The 14882-nt window shown below is 40.9% G+C and overlaps 1 pseudogene; it reads left to right on the forward strand.

Moving 5' to 3' along the window:
• The first annotated feature begins 11464 nt into the window (after positions 1–11464).
• Positions 11465–13931, forward strand: LOC115400709 (B-cell CLL/lymphoma 7 protein family member B-B-like; annotated as a pseudogene).
• Positions 13932–14882: the final 951 nt, after the last annotated feature.

The following is a 14882-nucleotide window of genomic DNA, read 5'->3' on the forward strand; positions in this document are numbered from 1 at the left end:
CGTGACCATTCAGACCAACCGGCACTAGAATCCATCTGGAAGAGGGTTTATTACATGTTCGGTTTCAGACGGCGGTGCTTATCAGCCAGAGAGCAACTGCTTGAAATCAATCCAAACCTCTCCCTTGTGAACACACCTGCAGAGACACGGTGACTAATGTGGCAGCCAGATAGTTCATCTCTTCAGGATCGGTGCATTTTCTTGTATGAGAAGATAAAGCTGTTTTACAATCTGGTGCTTCTATGTCAAGAACAGTATGATTAAATGGTTTAAGGTGCAAAGTGGTAAAGACTATACTAACAGTAAATGTGGGCAAAATCAATTGTAATTAAGTGTAAATACAGTACTGTGGATCTAATTTCTAATTAAGCACAAGAACTCTGCAATTATTGATCGACAGGCACTACTTTTAGTGTGCATATTGTAAAAAAACTCTGTCTTCAGTGCAAAGCAATAATGGCCTCAGAGGACCCTGATCTCAACATCAGCCTGCCAGTTACAAAGGCAGACAGAACTGACTGAGACGGTTCACAGCCACAGAAGAACAATGAGCCCACAAGATCCACTTTTAAAATGCAGGCCAGGCTTTTCTGTACAATCACAGGACATCAGCTGACCGGCCGAGTCCAGGCCAGCCGCGACAATCAATATGCTTCTCATTAGACCGCTGGGGCTGCACGTTATACCTCCAGGCTGCTCAGTCTGCTTCAAAACAATGCCTGCTATTTTCCAGCAAGTCTCTTCACTTCCTGGTACGGCGTGGGCCCTTCGCCGAGGGCTGAGCATTTCTCGCATACAGCAGTCCCACTCTGTCACAGTCTGGATTTTTCGCTCAGAAACACTCTTTTCCTTTTCCTTAAGCCTTCCCGTTGTTATAAAGAATAGCTTTGCATGTCAGTTATTGTCTTGATGCAGGTTAATATGTACTATGAAGTAAAGTAGGACAATAAATTACTGTTAAGGGTGTGATACTAAATAGCGGTTGGCTGCCGTCACAGTCAAAACTTGCCATGCCATCCATAAAATCCAATTAACTTCAGAAGAACAACAAACATAAATGTCATTTAGTACAATGTACTTTAAAGTGTTCATGGGAGCATGCCAAGCCATCAGAGTCAGATTAAAAACACAAACTAACAGAGACAGGAAGCAAATCAGATCCTGCCGGATTTTTTCATTGGATTAATGTGGCTCTAAAGAGAATACGGAGCCATTTCATTTTCCTATTTTCTGATTGAAACAACACGGTAAAACTGTAAATGTAAAGCAGTATGAAAGTGATATTGATATTTCTTAAGCGGGCCCTCTGTTCAGTGGTTACAGCCCATGTAGTTGCACTCATGCTTCTCGACTCGAGAACGACGGCCTGCCAACTTCCATGTCGAACAAATGTCAGTAAGTTACTTCAGTGTCCCCAGTACAACTACTCCAAAATATTTCTTTAGGTTATCAAACTAAATTTCCACAAACTGGAGAGTTACAGTTTGTACGTGAATTGACTCTGCTTGCGATTGGGAAAACCCCCGGATCACTTTAGTTCAGCTGTGAGTGCTGACAGAAGGTGTTAAAACTGTGTTCACTAACAAGAATAAAGATGCCAAAATCATGAGGTTATTCCATTCTCCTTATAAAAGGAGGAGATACTTCAGTAAAAAAATCCAGCGAACACGTCTTGGTCACTCATAAAGCAATCAATCATCCAGCAATGAGCAATGAGTAACATTATATCACTCAAAACCTTTTGCACGTTACCATAAATGTTATCCTTTACATTGCATTAAGGGGTGTTTTCATACACTTATTGCGCAACATGTGCACGGGAGACCTTTGTGTCACTACATGCACTTCCCCCCTCTAACAGGTCAAATCAGGCACAAATTAACTCTACAAGTTCACCGATTGTGTAAGCAGGATGACAAATTGGCGTAGGTGGAATTATCACAATCACGTGTTTGAGAGCCTTCAGCTCAAAAGTGTCGTCATTCAAATATGTTTTTATAATGTAAGGTGGAGTCACTCGTGCTAATTCGTATACCACATCAATGATCTGGGTTTCAGTCTGACTTCTGACCAATGTGGCACGTGAAAATAAAAGCTCCATCGCACCATCTCCGTCTTCCTCACTTCCTGCTTCACTGTGCTGCAAAACACTGACGAGAGCTCCAAAACAATCTGTGATTCAAAGCCATTGTCGATGCCGCCAGGAACTCATCAGTGCACTTTGTTCCACTTACGAACCTGTCACTCATGTCCAGCTCTATTATTCTACACACAGCCAGTGCAATGAGGCCACAAACCACCGCCTGCTGTTTCTGCTGCCTCAGTGCTTTCAGTGGTCTCACTCCCATGCTTGCATGCTCGTCTGCCTGTGCGCCTCGTGCTATGCGGATATCCCTCTATGACTTCCCTGCATTTTCAATTGCAGGATGTAAAACAAGGCAGTGTGGACTCAAGACAATGACAAGCGGAGAGGTTAGAAGTGGGCAAGGAGAGGGACAAAAGCTAGAGAGGAAGAATTCAGGGTGTTCAGGAAAAAAAAAAACAACCCCAAAAATGCTTGTCTACATCCGCACTGCTGAGTCCTGCTTGTGACTGAGGGCCACGGAGCAGCTTCTCCCTCCAGGGAGGGTGCAGGGCAGGGAGACCAGGGGTGTCCAAGACAGCTGCTTTAGAAAAACCCGTACATGATTGGGTTCTAATCAGGGGTCCATGTTTTCCTGTCTGCATTCCACAGTTGTTATGACGTAATCCTGGTTTTGCTGAACAACTACAAATAAAAAGACAAATAGAAAAACTAACAGGATGCAAAGGCATTTTAAATCAAGCAACTTCCGTCAAAGCATGCAACGCAAACAGTGAGGCGGAAGATTGAGGAGTTTAAAAACTGCAGGTTAGCCAGTGGCGAACATTAGAAGTGTATAATGAGATCGGAAGGGTTAAAAAAAAACAAAAAAAAAAACACTGCCATTCACAGTCCCAGCAACAGTCTGACACATGTGCACTCACATCCAGACACAAAGAGAGGTGATTCAGTGTGGACCCAGAGAAGGGCAGGAAGGAGGAGGCTGGCAGCCAGTCTTATTTTAAGGCTTTAATTATGTAACATACAATGTGGTGTCACTCAGAGCCTCGCGTTGCAGATCCCAGCTGAGGAACTGCTGCCCCAGAAGTTTTCCACAAGTGCTAATTATGGCTCATATGGGTCCAGAGATTACTACCTACACTAGTATTCAGAGGAAAACCTCTCTGGCCTCTGACAGCTCAGAGACAGCAGGCTGGCATCTCTGACATTCTGGAGGCTGGCGATAAAGATTAGTTAAAAAAAAAACATGTTATGTTCTGTGCTGGCTTGTTATTTACACACTGGTTTTGTTACAACCTTGAGAATTCACTTCTACAAAACCAAAATACGCCATGACGTCTGCGAAAACACAGCAGAATTTAAATCCCCCTAACCTCTAAATTAAAGAGTCAGCTGCTATTATGAGGCTAAACATGTCATTAAAGGCAAGTGCTGTGTTCTATCTGGCTGCCCCAGTTCAGGCTTTTTATAACCTGGTATGGACCTTATGACAGAGAGGATTTTCAACACAAAACACAGATGGGCGAGCAGCTTTCAGAACGAGCAACTCGGGCTTGAAAAGTCAAGACGAGTATACATATCAACAGAGAACTGCTGTTGACAGATATGACTCCATGGATTAAATTACAAAATAAAGAAATTACTAAGAAAGGTTAACATGAAACTTAACAGAAGTAACACCACTTCTCCATTATTTACAGAGGGTGGCACTGTAAATGCTAGCACTCTTATTGCTAACGCATACAGTGAGGTGCAATTTCTAAAAAAACATACAGATGGGCTTTTGCAAAAATATTCTGAAGAAAATATAGTTGAAGAGAAGATTTAGGATCTTAAGAGTCAAGAAAAGGGCGTATTCAATCCTTTTGTTTTTTTTTGGCTGCAGCAAATTATAAATAAAAAAAAGAAAGCACTGAAGATTATCTTGGGCTCCATTTGGCCCCTGAACATCCCTACTCTAGTCATTACAAGTAGGGGAGGATAAGAGCCCCATTACAGAGTTTAAATCTCACCACTTCCTCCGACTCTCATGCCACACATGCTTGGCCTCGCACCAAGTAAATCATTTTTTTGGTTGAATGCTGGAGTTTGTTATGTTTCTCGCAAAATATTTCTGGCAACATAATCCAAAAGGAAATGAAAATCAATCACACTTTTTCTGCAATTCATCTCCCTTACACTAACCAGTAAAGTTCAAAACATGTATTTCAATTCAAAATAATGTGTAGTTTTTGTGCTCTTCAGAACCTTTTTGTTTTCTCAAAGGCCAATCAGGCTGACTAATCCTTATATCTAATGTTAACTGATCAGTAGAAACATTTCAGAATTCACCCAGAGTACTTTAAAGCAAAAAGATCTAAAAAAAAATCCCAGAGAGACAGACAGGCAGGCAGACGGGCGCTGGGTTTTCTGCAGAGGAGGAGAAAGTCAGGCAACCAGCAGATTTAGGCAGCTTAGAGCACAACAGATCAGATGAGATTATCTCCTGTTGATCCCCTGTAAAGTAGACAGCAGATTCATTGATTCCTGCACCTCCTGCCACAGCTCGGGATCCACAGTCAAAAATCAACCCACAGCACATGTGCGTGGAGGTAATAAATCCTGGTCAGTGGCACCAACTCAAACAAAACTGTAGATACAGCATTAGAGCTTAATAAAGAGCAAGCCGTTCGTGAGAAGGACAAAAAAAAAAAAAAACCCTGATATCACGCTGTAGGCTAGTTATGCTAGAAGACTGGTGACTCCTAATAACCAATCAAACACGGGCTTGTCTCGTCTTGCCTGAATATCTTCACCCTCCCTATAACAGCAAAAGGGAAGCTGATGAACTGTGAAGCAATTTGCTTTGTCTAAATGGTCTCAGATGCTTAGAAGCTTTAATAAAACACGAGAGGCATAAAACTATCAAACCGGGACGAAACTCAGATTCCATTCTGAATACTTCTGGCCTTGGCATGTCGGCAGCACCGTGTTTTGACTCGCTCACGGCCCCTTGTGTAATTAATGTGATCCAGTACAGCAGCTCTGCAGAAAATTCAGCCTTCACACAGGTAGTTATGCAAGTTTCGGATAAAATTCTCTCGCTGAGCTTGGGGGCATTTCTGAAATGTTCTGCTTGTGCAAACATGGATGTTCTCCATGAGTAAGTGAGTAAATGCCCTGTTGAACCATCCAGTGTGAACCCTGCTTTTGCCGATCGTTAGCTGGGATCGGGGCCAACACCCTGCAATCCCGAGCTCAGTAAACCTGTGCAGAAGACGGGTGAGTTGATGGATGGACACTATGTCAGGCAGCTGTGCCTCAGCTGGCAGAGCAGGTCGTCTTCCGCCCCTAAGGACAGCGGTGCAGTTCAATCTTAAAGAGTCCTCTAGGACAAAACACTTCACCCCATGTTTCTCTCAGTGAAGCATGAGCACCTTTTCTGAAGCAACTGTAATACAAACTACAGTCTCACATAGGTTGTGCAGCTAATAAAGCTGCCAATCATTATTCAGGCCTGCCTTATCAGGTGGGGCGATGCTACCTTCCAGAGGGTGGGATCTCAAGAGCCTGACACTGACCTAGTGACCAGGCTTGGGTTGAGACACACATAAAGCTACGCATGCGTCTCTCAGCCCACCTCTAATCCACGCTGCGACTGTCCCGGGTGGGGGAGAGAGACTCGAGGGTCAGTAACAGGAGGAAGTGGAGAGGGAAGAGGTGGGAGCAAATCGAAGGCAGGGCGGCCAAATACCTGCTGTGCACATTTAGGCTGTGTCGAGTGTACTGTCCGATTTAGAGCCACGCTGTGGATGGGAGGGAAGCATGTTTCTGCAGTAGTTTGGCTGCCTCGATTCATCTGACCTACTTTCTCCCTCCCCTCCATGCCTGGTCTGGGGAGAGGGGAGGGGAAGAGACCAGGCAGGGAGCAGCAGGCTCCACACTATAACATAAATGCATATGCTCAATGGGATTGCAGCTCTCAGACAGCTGAAGCTCCTGAAGCCACATCTTATTGAGCAGCATCTAAAACAAACATATGAGGTAAAGTTTGCAAAACCCGGGTCCCATCAAACCATCATCACCATACCAGATCCTGCTCTGACTACATAAATCTTCAGAGGAGACTGACAGCCAGCCGCATATGATCCAGTTTCACGGGAGCTGAGCTTTGTCTCCTCCATGTCTGGTTTTAAGAGCAGATAAGCAAAACAGCAGTTATCTGAATTATAAAGGCCATTGACCCACATCTGAACAGCTCTTTTGTTGTAGTATTTGTAACTGCTGATCACAGACAGACAAAGTAACAGTAATCTGGACCCAACACACAAACACTGTCTCACGTTGGGTGGATGAGAATGGATTAAAAAAAAACAACAGCAACACAGTGTGCTTGTGTGTTAGATCTATTGTCACTTCATACACAGCCTCACAATGCAGTTTAGATTGGGAGCTGACAACAAAACATGCCCATAAATCCTCCCGCTCCATAAAGCGGCTCTCAGCCAGGTCCCTCGTCCCACGCTTTCCATGGGGAATAACGTGTTTGTGTGAGCACGCGCTCCGTACCTGCCCTCTCTCAAAGTTTTCCTTCTCCAGCTCCAGGCTGTTCGCCCCTCCGGTCCGTCGGATCACTTTGGGAATAGCGTTGGGGACTTGCTGCATGGAGCTCTTCACTCGATCCATTGTGGTCTCTGACAGAGGGGGTTAAAAAAAAACACACAGCGGGCGAAAAAAAAACAACCTTCCAGCCGATGAGCGAGCTGGACTAAAACACACAAATACATACACACACTGGCTGCACTAACTATGGCGGGCAGCCGTCCATACTGCGCTGGACGAGTAGCCCCGTTCACTGGAGCGCTTGGCCTCTCTGTCCAACACCCGAGTCAGACACTGACAGCGGCGGAGCGGCTCCAGCGCGCAGCGCGTGTGGGTGAGGGGGCGACTTCCGGTACACTTCAAACTAAAGTCCCCAATGACTGCACGCGGGCCGGGAGGCGTGAGCACGTGAATGAGATTTAGTCATTATGTCGTCTTTATCTTAATTTGACTGTTAAAATTCAGTTTTTCAATCAATATTTGAAGACTGCACAGACAAATAGATAGCTACAATCAAAATATAGTCCTATGAAGAAAATGAGATATTGGTGAAGACCATAAAAGGAAGAAGAGGAAAAAAAACCCTGTCAGATTGGAAAATAAATAAATGAATAAATAAAAAAATAAATACCAAAAAAATAAATAAATAAAAGTATAATAAAAGTTGGAGGTTTGAGTAAATTGTGGTTATAGTAGGGGTGCCAAATACAAGGCCTGTGGGTCAAAACTGACCTTCTCCAAAGGCTCCAATCAGGCCCTCAAAATTACCAAGCATGTTAAAAATTCTAAGAATACATTTATTTTATTTTTTTTTTTTTTAAACATGTTTCTTCAAGGATATATCACCTGCCATGAAAAGACAAAAGCATTAAATGCACTAGCATTAAAGTCATTCTGTCAAGGTGGATTTGGAAAAGCATGCAAGATGCTACAGCTTTAGAAGAACCTTTTTGGAGATTTAATTATATTTTCTAGGGAATATATTTTTTAAATTAACTTTAAAATTAAATTGTTGTACAAAGTAATTGTACAAATTAGAGTCGCAAATAATCTCTCATGTTTTGGACTGTGGGAGAAAACTGAAGTACCCAGAGAAATCCACGCACAGAGTCGAGAGAACATGCAGACTCCACACAGAAAGGCCCAGTCTGTAGAGCAGATTAACCACTGCTCCACCAAGTGGCCTCGAATGTATAGTGGAAAATGTTGCTATTTTGTTTACTAGACCTCACCACCAGTATTTTGAAATCCAAAAGGAAAGGACTAAAGATGTGGGCTGATTTCAAGTAAATTTTTATCTATCTAAAAATATTTTATATATGTGAGAATAAAATCTATAAGGACTTCGAATGTGTCATTTTAAGAGTTTATATAGTAAGAAATAATGTGAGCCCTGTGGTGGAACTGGCAGCCTGTCCATAGCTGGGATTGGCTTCAGTGGATGGATGGATGGTGGATGGATGGATGGATGGATGGATGGATATATATATCATTAATCGGAGAACAAGATGGAAGATGTTCGACAGTGGCATTTCAAGTTAGCCCAGAACTTTCAGATATTGGACATTCAAAGATGTAATTACTCTACATTACTGTACATCAATATGACTTATATGAACAGTATAATATTGGGGGAAAATGGGGATTGACACCCTTATGAAATATATAGATATATGAAACTCAAGCTAACTACAAGAAAAAAGAATAAAATGATGATAAGTAACATGCAATACTCAGAGCAACAAATTAAAAATCAATCAGTCTCTTAAGGTATTTTAGCTATTAGTAGAATTTTGTCTAATGCATGATTTTACAACACACTCCATGTGATCTGCTTTGCCTCTCTAAAGTTAGGGATAAATTCTTAGTCCAAATTAATTCAAACCAATATTCCATATCTTTCATTCATAGTTCTGCATCCAACTGCTTCATTATTATTTTATTATACATTTACAGATTGCTTTGCATCTTTTTCACAATCTAGAATACTGCCAAGCTTATTTTAAAAGCATACATAAAATATGGAAACTCACCAGTGTTGTTGAAATTTGATTCAGAATCTGTAATTGGTATATAGTTTTGCAAATTCCAAATTTTATGCTACTAAAAATACTACTACCACTACTACAAATAATAATAATAATAATAATAATAATAAATCATCATCATCATCATCATCATCATCATCATCATCACCATCATCATCATCCATCATTGTATTTTTGTGTTATCAATATTAGAGTATAAAAAGCTAAATAACCTTAAAGTTAAAACAAGGAATAAAGAAGACAGCTTAAAAACTTGCATTTTACTGAAATTGTCAAATTATATATTTCTGTTTTTTTTTCCCCCAGCTGCACGTGCACATGTAGAACAGCAGATGTGCTCTGAAACCTGTGGGGCTGGTGCACTATGAGTTAAGAAACTTTTACTGTCAGTATCCTCACAGGAACGACCGTGCTGCTGTTGTGGATAATGACGCTACTTTCCTCACGCACGCACGCCAAGAAACGTCGCTGCTATTTGGATATTTTCTCTGGCAACGGCCGCTGGCTCCTCCCACAGCCTTCAGCCACGGGCTGGACGCAGCAGGACCCGCCTGCACCCTCATGTCTCCAAACCAAACCTTCTCCAGCTGTCATATCAGTTTGACAAATCTGACATCACATTGCATAAATCTCTGCCACTGAAGTGAAATTTCAGCTTACACGTTCACCAAATCAGACGACCTTTCAAGGCAGATGATATGGACATTTTTCTCATTCTCAACTGATAAATCTTTGTTCATCTAAAAAAAAAAATCTAACTTTAAACTGATTCAGTATATTTTAAAATTACAAAGGACACTGAATCATCAGTGTTGTGGTTTGCTTCCTTGGCTCACAGGAAGAAAACCATTTCAAATAATTCTGTGTGAAATTTGTATGTTAACCCTTAAAAAAACCCTGCATTTTAGGTTAATTGATAACTTTGTATTGCCTTCTGATCAGCTGACAATCAGTCCAGCCCTCCTGGACCCAAAGTTGGACAAAGTAATATGAGTAATATTTCAGATTTCAGATTTTCTTTTCAGTCACGAGCCCATAATGCTATTAGTTTTGCTCTTTACCACTTCTATTACCATTAGAGCTTAAAACAACCAAATAAACAAAAACTTTAACCCCCATAGAAATTCATTGACACTTTATAATCCATTCACTCTGCTGCACTAGAACATATTGTACATATTTTCATGTATTATAATTCCTGTTATATTGTATTTAAGATTCATGTTGTACATATGGTTTGATCTTCCTAGTTTTACTTTTTCTATTATCATCCTTACTATGATTTGCACTTACTTGTTACTTTGTTTGCACCTTTCATTACTTCTTGCAGCCCCCTGTGTGTTCTTTTAGCCTTTTGCACCTATACATTTGTCCACTGTGAGATTAATAAAGTCTATTCTATTCTATTCTATTCTATTCTATTCTATTCTATTCTAAAAATACTAGAACAAGTATTTGTTCTTTACTGGCAGTGGATTTTCAAATGATTCGTGCTGACCTTGTTTGTGCACGTGCAAAGATAATGCCACACAAAACAGACAATTTCCTCTCATAGATTATGCTTATCACGTCAACAAATCAGTTCTACAGCAACCTTTGCTCCCTGACTAAGGCTCAGGTGACTGCCTGACTCAAGACTGCCCTCTGTTGTTTAAAGATGATACCCAGAATTTAAGGCTGTCTTCAGTAGACCACTGCATTTTAAAGAAGGTCCTTCATGTGGTCCATGTGCCCTGCATATTTTAGCAAAATCACACCATAGATTGTATGAATACTTTATAAACATTAGCCAGTGTGGCTCCAGGCGGTGCTGGAGCCACACCGGCCTGTAAAGGTGAGATCATGGGTCATTCATTTTATTATCTTATCTCAGCACTGCAGTGTAGTGCTAACATATTCAAATGATGGAAGTATTCTTCACATAAAAATCCACTCAGTAACAGGTTTATTTTAGAAATACATTTAAAAGAATATTGAAAAAATAAAAAAAAACATTCAAACTGTGGTCAGTACTATAGCCATTTTATCCGTTTAATTCTGTGATCGGGTGTTTCTATGTTGACCTCTGTTCCTTCAGTAAAACAGACTAGTCTTCTCCTGATAGTGTTTAATATACCATGTGTCTACCTGGCAGCCTTTAGATGCCTCGGGTTTAATCTGTGACTGTCTTTTCCAGCACACAACTGCAATTAAGAGTCAAACATGCCTTAAATTGTTCCCGTCTTTGGATTTTGTGACATATTGATATATTAGCTTTTAAGACTTTAAACATTTGCAAATATAGGATCTGCCAAGGCTTGTCACTATAATTCTCATGAGGTTTGTGTAGTAACCTATCTCTGTCCAGAGCAGGTGGGTGGAGAGTAACTTTCATAGAAATAGAAAATACCTTATTAATTTCAGGGTGAAATCCATCACTTTATATGCTAAATTTTTGTTGTGAGATCGTGATTGGAGAAGGGCACCAGGGTGGAAAGTATTTTAGGAACCACCTGTTCTGTAATACAATTTAACATTTGAAATAAACAGCAAAAAAATAGCGGAGATTTTCTGCTGAAGATGAAATCAAGCACATATAATACATATGTGTATATAAAATGTAATGTAATGTAATGTAATGTATGTCCCTGAGAATGAATGGTCATGAACAGAGTGAGGAAGGTGAAAAAAAAGGAGACTGTGAAATCTCGCGAGACTTTGTCTGTAACGGAGTACTGGGGCTTGGTCTTGAAGTTTTCAGATGCATCTGTAGATGAATCATAACAGCATCAAGATGTCGGGACGATCAGGCCGCGCAGAGACCGCAGTCGGGCCAAAGACGACATTAAAAAGGTCCTGGCGGCCATCGAGAAAGTGCGCAAATGGTACGTAAGCTGTCTGGGGGACAATATGGAGGGAAATGTGTTAGTAGACTGCGGGCTGATATCTGCTGCGTCGCTCAACAAAACTTCAGTCGGAAAAGTTAGATGATTGACGGGGCTGCTGACCAATCGGCGCTCCGGGTTGGGAGAAGGGGCGGGGCTAGATGAGTTTTTTTTTCCGCCGAGAGCTGTCAATATGGCTCCAGCCTCACATGCGGCTTACGGATATAAAGCCGGCTGTGCTGTCAGTCACACTGCGACGACTTCAAATAAGCACGATCGCACACGTTGTCCTGATTTTCTACATGTTTCCACGCCATCAGCGACGGCCGTATGTCAGCATAGTAGCATATTCGATCAGCTGTCATGTCTGCTGTCCATGCAAACAGAGAACACGAGCTTAATGCTGTGTGTCATGACACAGATTATTGTTATTAATGCGAATGGCAACGCTAGGCGTGTACTGAGCCTTTCTCTGAAGTTATTCAAAGTTATTTCATCCCCAGGGAGAAGAAATGGGTGACAGTTGGTGACACATCCCTACGTATATTTAAATGGGTGCCAGTAACAGAAACTAAGCAGGTAATTTTTTTTTTTTTTTTTTTTGCTTTCTGCATCCACCCCATCATTTTAACATTCCTCTGTCTGTAATCAGATATACCGCACCAAATCCACCGGAGGAGACGTGAGAGGGCTGAAAGATGTGGTCCTGGAAAACACCAACTCTTTACTGGATTTCACTGGTAATGCTTGTGTCTAGTTTTCTTTTGCATACGATTAAAAAGAGATATCACATGATTGAATAAAACAAGAGGAAACGCTGCAAGCTGTCGCCGTGTGATTCTCCTGTGACTCTTTACTACAGATGAAAACAGCAACCAGAGCTTTCTGTCCGATGTTTACCAGCCTAAAATGGATAACAGCAGCAGCACTTCCAGCTCGCAGCAGGTCAGCCCTCCTCACACCTCCAGCCTCCGGCTGAAGACTCACAGCCACCAATGCTTGCCAGGAGATTGTGGACGGTATGTGGATGGCTGTGAAGCTACATTTTGTTCGGATTTAGTACATTACTCCTGCAATTGGATTGGATTTCACTTATAAAATGCTTTTATAGATACAATAAATGCACAAGTAAGTTAAACATCAGGGTCATTACAAAAGTCATGTGCTTCTGCTTCTTCACCTTGTTGACATTTGAAGCCCTGCTTGTTGTATTTGCATTTTTATGGAAACATCTCTGGAGATGCTGTGTTTGTTATAACAACTGGACAACATAAAGTTAAACCTTAGTATGTTCACATATCAACATATCTCCTCCCTGAAAAATAGAACATACATGAAGTGTTCTTTTCATGAGTTTTAATCATGCCACTTGGCAGTAGGAACAAAACCTATCTGTCTGCCAAAGTTGCATTTAGCCATCAGGTTATTATTCTTTTGCTTAACAAATTAGAAGTCCTGGCACAGCCCTCCACCCTCATAATCTGTGGATGCCACCACAGCCTTTTTCCACTTTGCCTCCATGGTAACACTTGTCAATGAGCTCTTATCAAAACCAAGTATAAGCCACTTAGCGAAATGAAGAAGTAAATGGAGCTGATTTAACAACACAAATGCAGTTTAAATGTTGTAAAGTGAGTAATAAATTCACCACTACTGCAATGCTATGTCACTGCATTTAGACAAATTGAATGCCTTCACAGTAACGCACACAAAGCAACAGTGATGTATGAATTTCCATAATTATATAACACCACTAAGTTGTCACCCATATGACCTGTATTCTAAGTCGATCATTATATTAACAACATAGAAAGAGTTCTGTGGGATATAAATAAAATACACCTGCAAATATCATGTAAGTTACAGTACAGTGCTTTGGTGTTCATAGGTCTGTTTAGTTGTTCAAAACAATGATAATAAGTGCTTATTCTATTATTTTTGATACAGAGCCAGGTCATTCAGGGCAGGATGGTGCAGATGAGCACCGACTCTCATCAAGAAGACTTGCTCTCATCAGGAGCTGTCAGAAGGAGCACTGCTGACACACAGGTTCACACTGGAAAAATAGATCAGCCATTTTCAACAGCCACATTATTATGTGTGGAGGCTGTTGCATTTTACATATTGGATGTTAGCAATGTAAATATTTGAGTAATCGATTTAATGTATTCCTTTTTCATCAACAGGAGGAACTGGATGAATCAGGAGCGCCTCCTTTAAAGAAGATTTGCACAGGGGAAAATGCTGTGCTCAGATAGCTTATTTATAACCTTTTTTTTTGAAACTGCACATGATACCTGTTCTCGGTTGTTCTAACATTAGCAAAGGGTTCAGATTTAGTCCGGTTTTCTTGAATATTCACGCAAATATTTCCATTACATGTCAGCTGATGTGCTTACCGCAAAAAAGGTCTTGTTTTTGCAAAGTGACTTTAAAATGTATGGAGAACATTTTCAGAGCTTTGCAGGTAACAGATGATGTGTGTCTCCATTCACATGCTCTTAATGACATTTTTTATGGGTAATTCTTTTTGCAGTGGCGTATTGCATGTTTATATATTCTTTGCTTTTTTGGGGGGGTGATTTGATTGGACATTCTGAAAACGTGTTAAGTGTTTCTGCAGATTGATGTTTAGATGTACCATTAAATATTTCACCCTTTTTGGAACAGATCTTTTGGCTTTCACAGACAAGGCGGCAATGCTTTTTAAAAAATATATTTATAATATGATTTGCCCATGTTTATAACTGAAATGTTTTGTATGCCATAATAAATGCTACTTTCCATTTCAATTTGTTGTGTTGGAAGCTTTGTACTTGTTCATTGAAATAAGTTGTTCTCTCACAGCCATCCCTGGCTAAAGCATGGATTGAATATATATGAATTGAATATATAATAATTACTACTATGTCACAAAAGCATCCACCTATAGGGAACCTATTGTTAGTAACATGTTCAAAATGAGCCGAGACAAAGAGCTCATAAAATAAGATTTTTTTTAACAAGGAATGGGTGACACATTAGTTTTCAATAAAGCAATATTAAAAAGAGTCTTCTATGTTTCATATGGTAAAGGTGTCATATTTTTACAGTCATCAGCTGACCTCTTGTCTTCAGTTTATATTTTATGAGGGCGTGGTGTACTTGAAGTAACTGTTCCACCCTCGCGACAGACAGGCTACATGAGCCAATCAGAAACTGTCCTATCCCTTGGAGGCGGGCTTTTCTGTCATGCAGCCAATGCGCGTGAGGAGAAGGCAGGGCGGTACGTGCGACGCCGCTTGCTGCCGGGGAAACGGAGTTTTG

This window comes from Salarias fasciatus, chromosome 14, assembly GCF_902148845.1.
Source record: "Salarias fasciatus chromosome 14, fSalaFa1.1, whole genome shotgun sequence".
Taxonomy (NCBI): domain Eukaryota; kingdom Metazoa; phylum Chordata; class Actinopteri; order Blenniiformes; family Blenniidae; genus Salarias; species Salarias fasciatus.